Genomic DNA, 12,230 nt, shown 5'->3' with positions numbered 1-12,230 from the left:
CTCATCATCAACCTCATCCTCAGCAACTGCTCTGCCCTCATCATCTTCTACAGACTTTACATTCTTGTCATCTTGCTCTGAGTGGATGAGCAGATTGCAACCATTCTGTCACAGGCTTAGCAGAAGCAGTACATGATACATGCTAAGCCTGCAGCCACACAGCTGCAATTTGCTGTAGTACATCGCTTTAACCAGCTTTGCAACTGATAATGTCCAACAGGTTAGAAGGAACAACAGGGCTTTCATTCAGGGTGGGCATCATAAGTCCCTCTTCTTCTTTCTCTCCATTTTTCTTGTTCTTCACAAAGGTACAAGGTACAAGGTAACTTCTTAATTGTCATAAACGTAGTTTAAGAAGAAATGAAATTTAAAGGTGATCCTAAATCCTGCTACATCTTTTGGCGTTGAAGGAGTTCAGTCGTCTCACAGCCTAGGGAAAGAAGCTGCTCTGTAGTCTGGTGGTTCTGTAGTGGATACTTCTGTATCTTTTTCCAGATGAAAAAAGGGTGAACGGACTGTGGCTGGGGTGGGCTGCTGTCTTTCAGTATCCTTTGGGCTCTGTGCAGACATCTCACTTCAACAGGGTCACTGATGCTCTGTAGATGGGAACCAGTGATGTTCTGAGCAGTTTTAATCACCCGCTGTAGAGCCTTCCTGTCCTGGGCTGTGCATGAACCATGCCAGTTAGTGATGTTTCCAGTCAGTATGCTTTCTATTGCTCCTCTGTAGAAGTTAATCAGGATCTTGCTCTGGAATTTAGCCTTCCTAAGTTTTCTGTGCTTTTTTTAACCTGGGTGGTGATGTGCGATGACTACGATAGGTTCTCAGTAATAGTAATTCCAAGGAACCTATAGCTGTTCACCTGCTCCACCTCAGCTCCACTGATGTAGACAGGGGTGTGTGTCTTTGCCTCCTTTTTTTTTTTTTAGGTATAGAAGCAATGATGGCTGTCTTGAGGCAGGAGGGAACGGTCTCTTGTGAGAGTGAGATGTTAAACAATAACAATAAGACTGTAGCCCCCTTTAAGACTGCCAAAACATAATGAAGGTAATAAGTAAGTAACGATTCAGTACTCATTAACTACTCAGTATGTCGCTACACTTTACTTTAGGGAACACAAAAAGGTTAAATAATGGCCAAGTAAAAATTAAGTAACAATTCAGTACTCATTAACTACTCAGCATGATGCTACACTTTACTTTAGGGGACACAAAATGGGTAATAATGGTCGGGTAATAAGTATTGATTCAGTACTCAGTAACTACTCATTTAATTCAGTCCTACACAAAAGGAATTACTAATGGTCATGTAATAAATAGTTTCAGTACTCAGTAACCACTTAGACATAGAACAAAAAGGGGACTGTTAAAGCAGTTAGTAGTGATTGAGTTGTTACTCTGCACTTTTGTGAGCTTTTTGTGGAACTTCCAGGAACATCTAGAAAAGGGTGAAGAGGGTAAACACCATCTTCAATCCAGACTACTGGAATGGACAAGACTATCTCTGCATCTGGGAAAGTGCTGAAGTGCACAGAAAGGGACTGAACACTGGCTGTGGTTCTGGCCACATTGATCTGCTTGGGGTTCCAAATGCTTTTCTCTCTGTGCTACAGTCAAGATAAAGTGCCAGGTGCAATGGGCTGGTGCTGAGAGGCTCAGGACTAGCTTCTGCTCTTGGGCCACTGACATCCTGAATAGGATCTCTGCCCCCTCCAACCATGCATATATTATTGCTTATTTGTTAATTATTGATAAATGTTACTTATTGGGCTCATCAGGGGCCGGTGGGATTACATTTCACTGTGATTACATCTGGTAAATAACAATTGATTGACTGGTTATTAGGCCATCCCTTATTTGTTCCCTCACTCGTTTTACTAATCAACTAATTTTGGAAATTACTCAGGAATTGACCATTAATTAACAGTTAGTTACTCATTCATTCCTCATCAGTTCTTTAAATCATTATCAATTAACATATTATTAACTACTGAATAGCTACTGTATGACATTTGATTGGGAGTTACACAAGAACTGACCATTAACGAATAGTTAGTTTTCCCTTAACTCTTTCGTAACTACTTGTTTTTTGAGTACCTTAATTATAAAATATTTGCAATAGAAAGTAGCTCAATCATGACAAAATACCACAATTAAATTAAATTAATGTAAAAACAACCACATAAATAAATAGATGTCCTACAGATACTTGACATGATGTTTGGCAATGCTTTTTCTCTTTGTAATGAAGTGATTTCAATTGAAAATCTGGGGGAATTTTATAGACCACATCACAATGTTTATTTACAATAACCTCCAGGTAGAAAATCGCTGCATCACATACATATTATCAAATAGTGCTGAGCAAACTCTGCCTTCATTGATTTGTTTTAAACACCTAAAAAAGGCCCACCTACACCGTTACATCAAATACAACAGACTCCATCGAGAAAATCATTTCACTTAACTGAATGGCAGAGTTTCTGGTCTACTGCTGCCTCAATCAGCTATTGTGTAAATTAAATTGAAGCAAATTTTCAAATACAGCATACACTTAGAGTGATATCTATTTCTTTTACTTGGGTAAAATGTGTATTGCTGCGGCCTCATCCACAACAGTGCATTGCTTAGCTTTAGTGCCGGTAGAATTGGTTTATCAAAGACATTGGCAAACCACACATCATAAAATAAGCACAACACAAAGGTCAGACAAGATAGACAACCATGTTTAACTCTATATTTATATGTTACAGCCACGACTGAAGTTTGCTGAATTTATATTTCTCCGCGATTCAAAACAGTAGTCAGTTTTCTACAAGGAGGTGACATTTGTTGTTGTCACTGTGATTCAGTCTATAGCTTGGCTGTTGAAAAAAATGCTAAAAATAGAGACTAGGAAGGGACTTTAAGGTTATGTGTACTGCATAAACACTAGTAATATACAGATTAGTGCAGATGAAGCTGCACATTAAGTAGGGGTCCCATCTTCATGGAAAACCTGGTTAGGTCATGGAATCCCACAACCTTGTTTTTTCAGGCCAGGAAAGGTCATGAAATTTGCTTGTGTATTAGCTGAGAAAATTATTGACAAGCTAGTCTACAAACATTCAGAGCATTTTTCAAGTGGTAAAGTGTGAGCAAGCAAAGACAGTATGCTAGCTGTAACTAAGCTGGCATTGGTTGCTTTGTAAGCGGATCTGACAAAGTAATTTTCCAAATTACAAAATTTGGCAAAATAGCCAATGCACCAGCAACATCAGCACTGGATTCTGGATTAATTAAATAACGTGCCTCTGCTCTGTTAAACAATATACTTATACTTGAAACTGCAATATCATAATATATTTAACAAATTGGCTGTAGTGTTGGGGTAGATTGGGTTGTCCACTAGTTGGAAGGTCAGTGGTCCTCCATTCCGCATGTGGACGCATCCAGTCCTTGAACAATACTACTGAACCCCAGATTGTTCTTGCTGGTTGCTCCATTGGTATGTATATGTGTGTAAATGTTAAAAATACATTAAATGACAGCACAAAATACTTTAAGTCCATTTTCAGTACTGACGAGTTTAGAAGAGTTTAAATTAAAAAAAAACAAAACATTTTTTTTCTCACAGTCTTGACTTGTTCCTCACAAATGTTTGTTCCTTTGGCCTTTGCTTTTAAATATTTGGGACTAAATAAACTACATGAGAAATGCCAGTCTTAAAATACTTTCCCACTCCCCAAATTTGCTAAATTACATTTTGCTATATTGACAAAAACATGGGATTCTTTTTTTCTTTTTCTGTGTGTAGTCTGAACTAGCACTTCCCCTTCTCATACTTTGTGCAGACACGAACGCACCCAGGGTGTCCTGGAACATGGGTATGTAAGCATCGTCACATTGCTAAACACAGAGTCTCTGTGCCCTAATGCATCATGAACCAAAGCTTTATTACCTGTCATACTGTCATAGCAGCACATTGCCCACCATACCTGTGGGGTCTTAAAAGTATTTAAAAGCCTTAAATTTAATATTGTCAAATTTGAGGCCTTTAAAAGTCTTAAATTCATCAACAAAAATGTAATTTTTGTTTATAAAGGTCTTTATTTTTATTTCTTGTCCTTTCACGGTGATGTTACTTGTTATGTGTCCTGCTGTGTTTTGGATGTTGTCACAGGCTGTCTGTGATGGTCAGTGTTTTCACTTAAGTGCTGTGCACACATCTGACACCTGTCTGCCTGCTGTCATCTCCGGCTCTCTGCTCTGTGAGCCGAGGCAGCTGCACAGCACAGAGTTTCTGATAATACAAGATAATAACCTAATATCTTTAAAATTATAAAATGTACTGGAATTCATGTGTATGTAGGATATTACTACATACATCCCTGTTGTCCTCCACTGCAGCGTCCACTGTGACAGCAGATGTTGTATTTACTCATGTCAGTGACAAAGGTGTTTTTCCGTCCAGGCAATGCCCAGTGTTTTTTTTCCCCTGATAATGCTTTCTTTTAGTGATGATTGTGCCACTGCCCATCAATACTGCATTCATTCATTTTGATTATGATCAGATGGTGTTTTATGGTCCAGTGGATGTGCTGTGTGTTGTGAAAAGTTAATCAATACGGGTTACCATCTTCCTACTCTAAATATCATATATATCGTGCAAAATGACTATATCCCATTTCTCCATAGTCTCAGTAAGTTAAAGGAAAACATAAAGCTCTTATCAGAGAGAAAGAAAATTGATTTCACAGACTGTTGAATTGCTAAATTTAAACAGTAGCTTATTTTAATGTTTATGGATTTCACATAAAATCACAATCATATAAGATTCTGATTAGGCCTACTTGATACTGGGTAGATGCTCAACTCCAGATGTGACATTTGTATGTCTGGTACATAGACTTTATGCAAAGTGCCCAAGGGAGGACCTTTTTGTGCAGACCTACGTGGAAGTTACTGTCGCCTCAGTGCCCTCGTCAAAGGCCTATGGGATTTTTCCATTATATTTCGGACTATTGCAGAATAAGCTCCATGACCAACAAACTTTTATTATACTTAGACATGTTCAGCAAGATAATCTTCATGAATGAACATCGCTTTTATGATTGTTGAAGCTGAAAAGCGATCACCAGAAATAAAAAGCCAACATTTGACTATAAAGGAACTACACAAGCATGAATAATTATGGGGATCTTAATAAACTAATAAACTAATTAACAAACAGAGCTAAATGCTAACAGCATCCGCAGCAACAAATAAACTGCACAGATACAGATAACAACTCCATCATCCACACTCAGACACACACAGCTGCTTATTTTCTGCTGAACTACAACTCACAACTCCCACCAACAGCTGAAGCTGCTCTGGTGTGAGTGTTTGCTGACTTGCAAAACATCCTGGTGTCCAGCCAGCCGGGGGGTGGTCTAATCTCATAGTGTTGCTCATACAGCATCAGAAAACAATTGTTTGCAGGGCTGTGTTGGCTGTTCTTTTCTCCTCTCCTCTCAGTTTGATTGTCCAATAGTCAACTGACATTTTCATCTTGTCTCGTCTCATCAACGAAAATGAAACTTAGATTTTGTCATAGTTTCTGTTATTAAAATCCAAATCCACTCGTCATGGAAAAAAAGATCAAAAAAAGTGGGAAAAGGTTCTGTCTGAATCATCTCTTGTCTTCCAGTCCTGATGCTGGGAGGTTGTTCTTAGTCGACAGCATACCCAAATTCATCAAAGATTCCAACGCACCAGTACTGAGGCTCTTCACACAGGTAATTATTTTAGTTTTTATTCAGGCAAACAATATAAGCACATGCAACGAGATCCAAGCGGCAATTTCTGCAGCTGAGAAATGAAGACAGTGTTGAATCGCCAGCTCCTCAAATGTCTACTTAAGGCTGGCTACAAGAGTAAGTCAATACCAAAGACCACCATGTTAAAATTGGTCTCTATAGCTAATTTCTTTCTTCATGACAGCTGTATGGGGATAGAATTTCTATAACTCACCTGTTTACATTTTAGGAAGGCCAAAAGTTACACATATCTAAGGGAGAGGCTGCTTTGAGTGACAGGTGGTTTCCTTATGTTTCCATAGGTCTCAACAGTGTTTGTTAGATAATGTAACTGTAACCAGTGCAACTCCAGATCCACAGAGTATAGGTGTAGCTGTAGCTGTCAAGATATCAGTGTGTTTTCAGTCCATGAAAGTTAATTTTAATGCCTTTGGTTAACCTAGATATATCTTGTTCAGTATTTGGTTGCACCAAAAGACCTTTTAAGGAGTCAGATGTTAAGTTTATCTGGTATGAACAATTTAATTCAATGATTTTATGCCTGATTTTAGCTAGCAAAAATTGATGTTAGCATTATCAAAGTTCAACATAGCTTAAAATGCGATGGCTAACTAAGCTAACAGCTAGCATTAGTCTTAGCTCTTCCCCCTTTTGTCCAAATATGGTCACCTCTGACTCAAAAAAAAAAGATATGTCAACAGACAAAATGTGAAACTCAAGGCTTCAAAACAGGAGTCCACGTATCAAAAGGTGACTTCACAGTGGTTAAGTTAATTATTTAATTAATCTATGAGTGAGACTAGCTTGTCCAAAATGTATCCGTTTGTTATGCCTCTATGCCAGCAATAGCAATAGGCTTGTTCGAGCGGAGCCCAATTGGCAAAGATTCGATCATGGGCAATCGTCAAACAATGTATGCCAGGTAGAACTGTGTCAGACTTATCCTGACTTTCTCTGAAATCATGTTAAAGTGGATGACAATAATCTTGAGAGATTAAGGTGGTTGATGGTACGCTGATGATTTATTTATATAGTTAAAGGGTAGCAGGTCTGAACAGAATTCACAGATCACTCGCATAAGGTTTTAATTGGTTACGATGTCGTAATCATAAAACTTGGAGACTATGAACAAACTTAGACAGATTTGATAACACTGTAATAAATGATAAACAGTGGCTTCTGGAAAAGTCAGAAAACTGTCCGACTTGAAACTTTTTGTCACTCCCTCCTCCTGCTGCGACCCCCTGCGTTTGTTCACTTTTGCAGGCAAGCCACAGTTTATCTCTAACAAGCCTGTTAAGTTTTCAAGTTTTCCGTACGTACGTACCATTCTTGTTAACATGATGTATTAAGAGGGCCTTGTGGGGATTTCTTTAAAATTGGCACAAATGTCCACTTGGACTCAAGGATGAAGTGATTCAGATTTGATGGTCAAAGGCCAAAGTCACCATGAACTTGGAAAACATGTTTTTGGCCATAACTCAAGAATCTGTATACTGATTATGACAAAATTATCAAATAGCATAAAGTGATAAAGTGATGGCATTTTATATCTAAAAGGTCATATATCATCTGTTATATTCTGTTGTTTGTTTCCAGCATGCAGTGAACTTCATGAAGGTAGCCTATATGCCTCCAGTCATGGACATAGGCCCTTACCCCCAGTATATTCAGTTTGTTCTCTCTGTAACCAACCACCTGGGCAAAACTGTCACTGGGATCTGCTTTCATGTCACTGTGATGCCGGTGGACATTTCTCTTTCTCACCGCAGGTGACTGCACCAAACACACCTACTTCATTTCTTCCATGTGAATAAGTGAATATGTGGAAAGAATGTTGAATGATGCGTTCTGTTTCAGGTCATTACCAACCCTCTGACTATAGATAAAGGAGGACAGTGCAGGCTGGGCCCTGAACACTTACTGCTGTCAGATGAGATTTTGTACAGTTACAGCAGAGCCCTTGCCCAGTACATATTTGTTGATATATTTTTGCCCCAAAATCCCTCACACAGTTCACTTTGTTTCAGTCAGTCTCACTCACACACATTTCCTTGTCTCTCTCCTTGTTCCTCTGGCCAAATATAAGCTACAAGACCATGTTTTTGTTTTGCTCTATTTTCATTGGGTCACTAAAAAAGAAAAGAAAAAAGATAACATTATAGTTATATGGCTACCAAATAAAGTAAATACGTAAATAGTTAGTTTGTAAACTACCTGGTCAGCCTTTTCTATTCATTTAGCTTCTTTCAGAATTGCATGCTATGCAAATTAGTTGATTACATCATCTAGCTACTTCCAGCTACTTTTTGGAGAGCCAACAGCTACTTCCCTTACAGAGGAGTTAGCAAAGCTGCCATCAAGTTGTCAGATTATTATTGCTATCTTTTGGCAATCAAACTGCCAGATACTTTTCTCAGGATTTGGTTAAGACCAAAACAGAGCTAAACAAAAGTAAAAATCACAAGTCCCCTTTTTGGCAGTCATCTGCTGGCTTAGCTTGGTTTGGTTAGGTTTGGTGTGTCAGGCCAGCTCTGCAGGTATTTAGGTCTCTGTGCAACACGTTCTCAACCTAACTCATCACGCGTCTATTTATGATGTTGAGGGTAACCTTCTGCATCAGCTGTTTGCGCTCCGGGATGCTGTTACTGTGATGTCGTTACCGTGATGTCAACAAATGCACATGGTGGGATCACACTGCACAGTCATTATGTTTACACAACAGCGCATGAAAACAAATGCAACTGTCATGATGGGTAGCATTAGACAAAAAGTCATGGATGATTAGGTTTAGGCAAAACACATTGTAAGGTGTAGAAAAAAAAATCCACCTCCACTTCCATCGGCCCTATAAGTGCACTTGGGAGAGGAGGAAACATCAACGAGGAATGCGTGCAATAGTGAAAGCTCAACCAACCTGGCCTCCATATTTTCTGTCCAGCATCATGTTGCCATGGCCAACAACACCCAGTGAGGCTGAAATTTAGTCCAGCTCAAAAAATGAGTTGTGTGGCTAAAAGATTGGGTCAAAAACAGGCTAAAATTGCACAGTGTATACTTGGCTTCAGTGCTTGTGTGTGAAAGTAACACAACTTTACAATCTTCATTGGCTTTCCACTCTCAGTCTTTCTCTGTGGTCAGAGAAAAGAAAGTAAAAACTCAAGCATGCATTGTTTTACTAAAGCAACTACATGTTATCTCCAGGTGTTGCCAATCAATGATGAGGTCCCTGTGTTGGCTGCTGGTTTGAAATCAGTTCTCAGCTGTGCAGAGGGACAGGAAATAGTCATCACAGCTGAGTATATTTATGTTACTGATGCAGACAGCGACAACAGCAGCCTGGCCTTCCTGATTGCCAGCAGCTGTATCATGGCGTGGTGCTCTGGAACTCTGTTGTGGTTGGAGGGAATGAGATTTGTTCTCATAACGTAAATTCATTTAAAGTATGTACGCATTTATATTTTTTTGTGCTTCTATGGTCATAATTACACACAGCCAGCGGTGTAAAGTAACTAAATACTGTACTTAAAAGCTACATGGTTCTCACGGGACAGCCACATTACAAACACATGTTGATTTTATAGTATATGATGCATTGCTTAAACCTTTATATAAAGGAGATAAACTGAACCGAACAGAACCGTAAACGCCTACAGCAATAACATCCAACATACATATTAATGCAACAGGAATATTTATTCAAAAACATCAAACATAAAACACAGATAGGGAATATTTTACTGCACTATCAATACTTTTACTAATGATTTTAGTAGGCTATGTTTTGCTCATAATAAGTACATACTATCATAATATTATCATCGCTAATGCATATATGAGCATCACTGTATGAAGCGTATATAGGCCTACTGTCATATCAACCTCATGTTCATGATTCCATTCCATTTCATATTTATTCCAGCACCCTTTGTACTGTGAACCACTGCACTGCTGTATTACAGTTTACACCTTTTTGTCAATTGTTCATTTACCGTTTTTTTCAGTTAAATTGGCCCTCTTTTAGTTGTATGTCTGTTTCTGCGCATGTAGACTGAAAAAAGAAACACAAGTGTGTGTACACTCACACTTACTCAGCCGTTGATGCTGATACTGCAAGTAAGGTTTATAGTGCACCACTGGTTTTGGAGTATTTTCACTGTGTATTTGTACACGTACTTGTGTAAAGGATCTGAATACTTTTCCCCCCCACAGCTCACATCCTAATGTTATCTTCAGTTAATGCATTTACTTAAACATGCATAATAAGTCAGTATCAATGAATGCCAATAACTGCTCAGCCAAGAAAGAAATGTGTTGTTTTATTATAATATGTCAGAGCAGTCCTCAAATAAAGTTCAACCTCCTACAGAGAGAGAGAGAGAGAGAGAGAGATGGCAGAAAGCAGGCCAGGAAAGGCATACACATGTTCAAAATCACTATTGCATTCTTACACTAGATACTTTTGCCATTTCATGGGTAAACTATGTTATCAGGAAAGGCCACAGCTGAAACCTGGTTATGGATGAGGTTTTGATACCTCAGCCCTACGGCCCAGCACTGAGGTCCAGTCTGTTACTCCACCCAGGGTACCAATCTCCTGATGTTGGTATGCAGGTCTGGTGTCACCACTGCTGACAAACCTCAGACTGGACACATAATCATCATATTGTTGAAATAAAAACTATTCAACTCTTTTGCAGACCCATCAGTGTTTTTAGCAGAATATATCACAGCCTATATTTTACAGGCATTACAGAAACAGAAATTATGTCAGTGTCCAAATACATATGGCCCTGACTGTATCTTAAAACATCTTCAACTATTTTAGTGACATAAACATCATGAAAAGTTTTGGATGTTACAGAAATTACTGATAATCACATTTCTTATTGTTGAAGCTAGCTGCTTTAACATGTCAGTTCTCTATCAGAAAAAATATGTGAAGTAATTAGCTGCCTTCAGTTTACCTTGTGACCATCCACATTCATGCTGCTGACCTTATCACTAGTCAGTAATGTACTGCCCAATAAATGGTGTGTGTAATGACTGAATTCGCAAAGGAATAAGTGTGCTAGACAAAAGCTATCTAGTAAAGCTACCTATTTCTGTGCATTTTTTTTTAACTCTCTAACCAGCTGCTGCATGTCGGATGTTTGGTAAAACACAGGACAAAAAGTGAAATTTTTGGAGCGGTCAAATTTCCCTCTTTCGTATAACGTATTGGATCAGACATGACCCCGGTTTCCCATAGAAAGCACGCGAATGGCCCAGGTCTCTAAATCGGGAGTAATACAGGAGAAATGTGACGCCGTTAGGACACTGAGAGAGGGCTGCATGAAACAGGAATCTCCTGTGAATTCGGGAGGGTTTGCAGTATGGCTGTGACCATAGACTATATGGCTGTAACACGCTAGTATGCACGCTGGCTCTCCAGCTCATTGTGGTGTTGATGTGTGAAGTAACAGGTCCTGCTGACAGATGAGAAAAGGTCCAGGAAGATAGCCAAACAAGTCACAGCCTTGCAGATATATATAGCCTTTGTTTGCATTAATTAATTTTTATGTCATGTTTAGGAACCGATACCTGGCGTTAAGTAGGCTACTCGGTTCTAATTTGGAACTGAGTTTGGATCCCAACCCTACAAGTCAGGCAGATTTGATCAGCAGATCTGCCTTAAGAACTCTCATTCTGAAAAATTCTGAAGGAAGTCCAAACGATATTGCTGGTGACTTGACCGGCCCTCTTTGCGAGTTCCTACAAGTTTTTTTCTTGTTTTGGATTTGATGGAGTGAGAAATTGGGGGTGTAGCGTGATAGCATGTGAAAGGGGGTGGACGTGTGTGTCTCACTCTCATTGTGTAAGAGTTGGCAGCTCTGTAAGAGGGCATAAACTCCATAAGCAAAGAACACCAATAAGGGCTTTAATTTAATGGAAATACAATGTTACGTCAAATAACATATTCACAATAACTGTAAATAGTATGTGTTAGAGTGAAATCATGGGTTGTTTGTCCGGAGGAAGGGGGGCAGGAACTCCGCTGCAGCTGCAGCGCACATGTAACTCTTGGAGTCCCTGACACAACACAGGCTTCGTGCCAGCCGAGTAATGGATATTTTTTGATTCATAATCATAATTCATGATTTGATTCAAAACGGTGTTGGCTGAAAAGCCTGTAATATGGATATCTTACCGTGTCTGTATCAGAGACTGTATATACAGTCTACGGTCAGTATTCAAACTACCGGTTATCAGTAAGCAGCGCGGACCACTAGTGACCGTTATTAAACGGTACTGAACGTAGTATTTACCTAAAGTTGAGCTGTGTAATAATACATGGGGCAATTTCACAAGGCACCACCTTTTATTATATATTTGTGGGCACAACACATTTTGATTCTGTTAATATAATTTCTCCAGTCGTTTTTGTTTCATAGAATCTCTCCCCTTACTT

This window comes from Plectropomus leopardus, chromosome 23 (genome assembly GCF_026936395.1).
Source record: "Plectropomus leopardus strain MGB_pleo_1.0 chromosome 23, ASM2693639v1, whole genome shotgun sequence".
Taxonomy (NCBI): Eukaryota; Metazoa; Chordata; class Actinopteri; order Perciformes; family Serranidae; genus Plectropomus; species Plectropomus leopardus.
Note: the sequence above shows the minus strand (reverse complement) of the source record.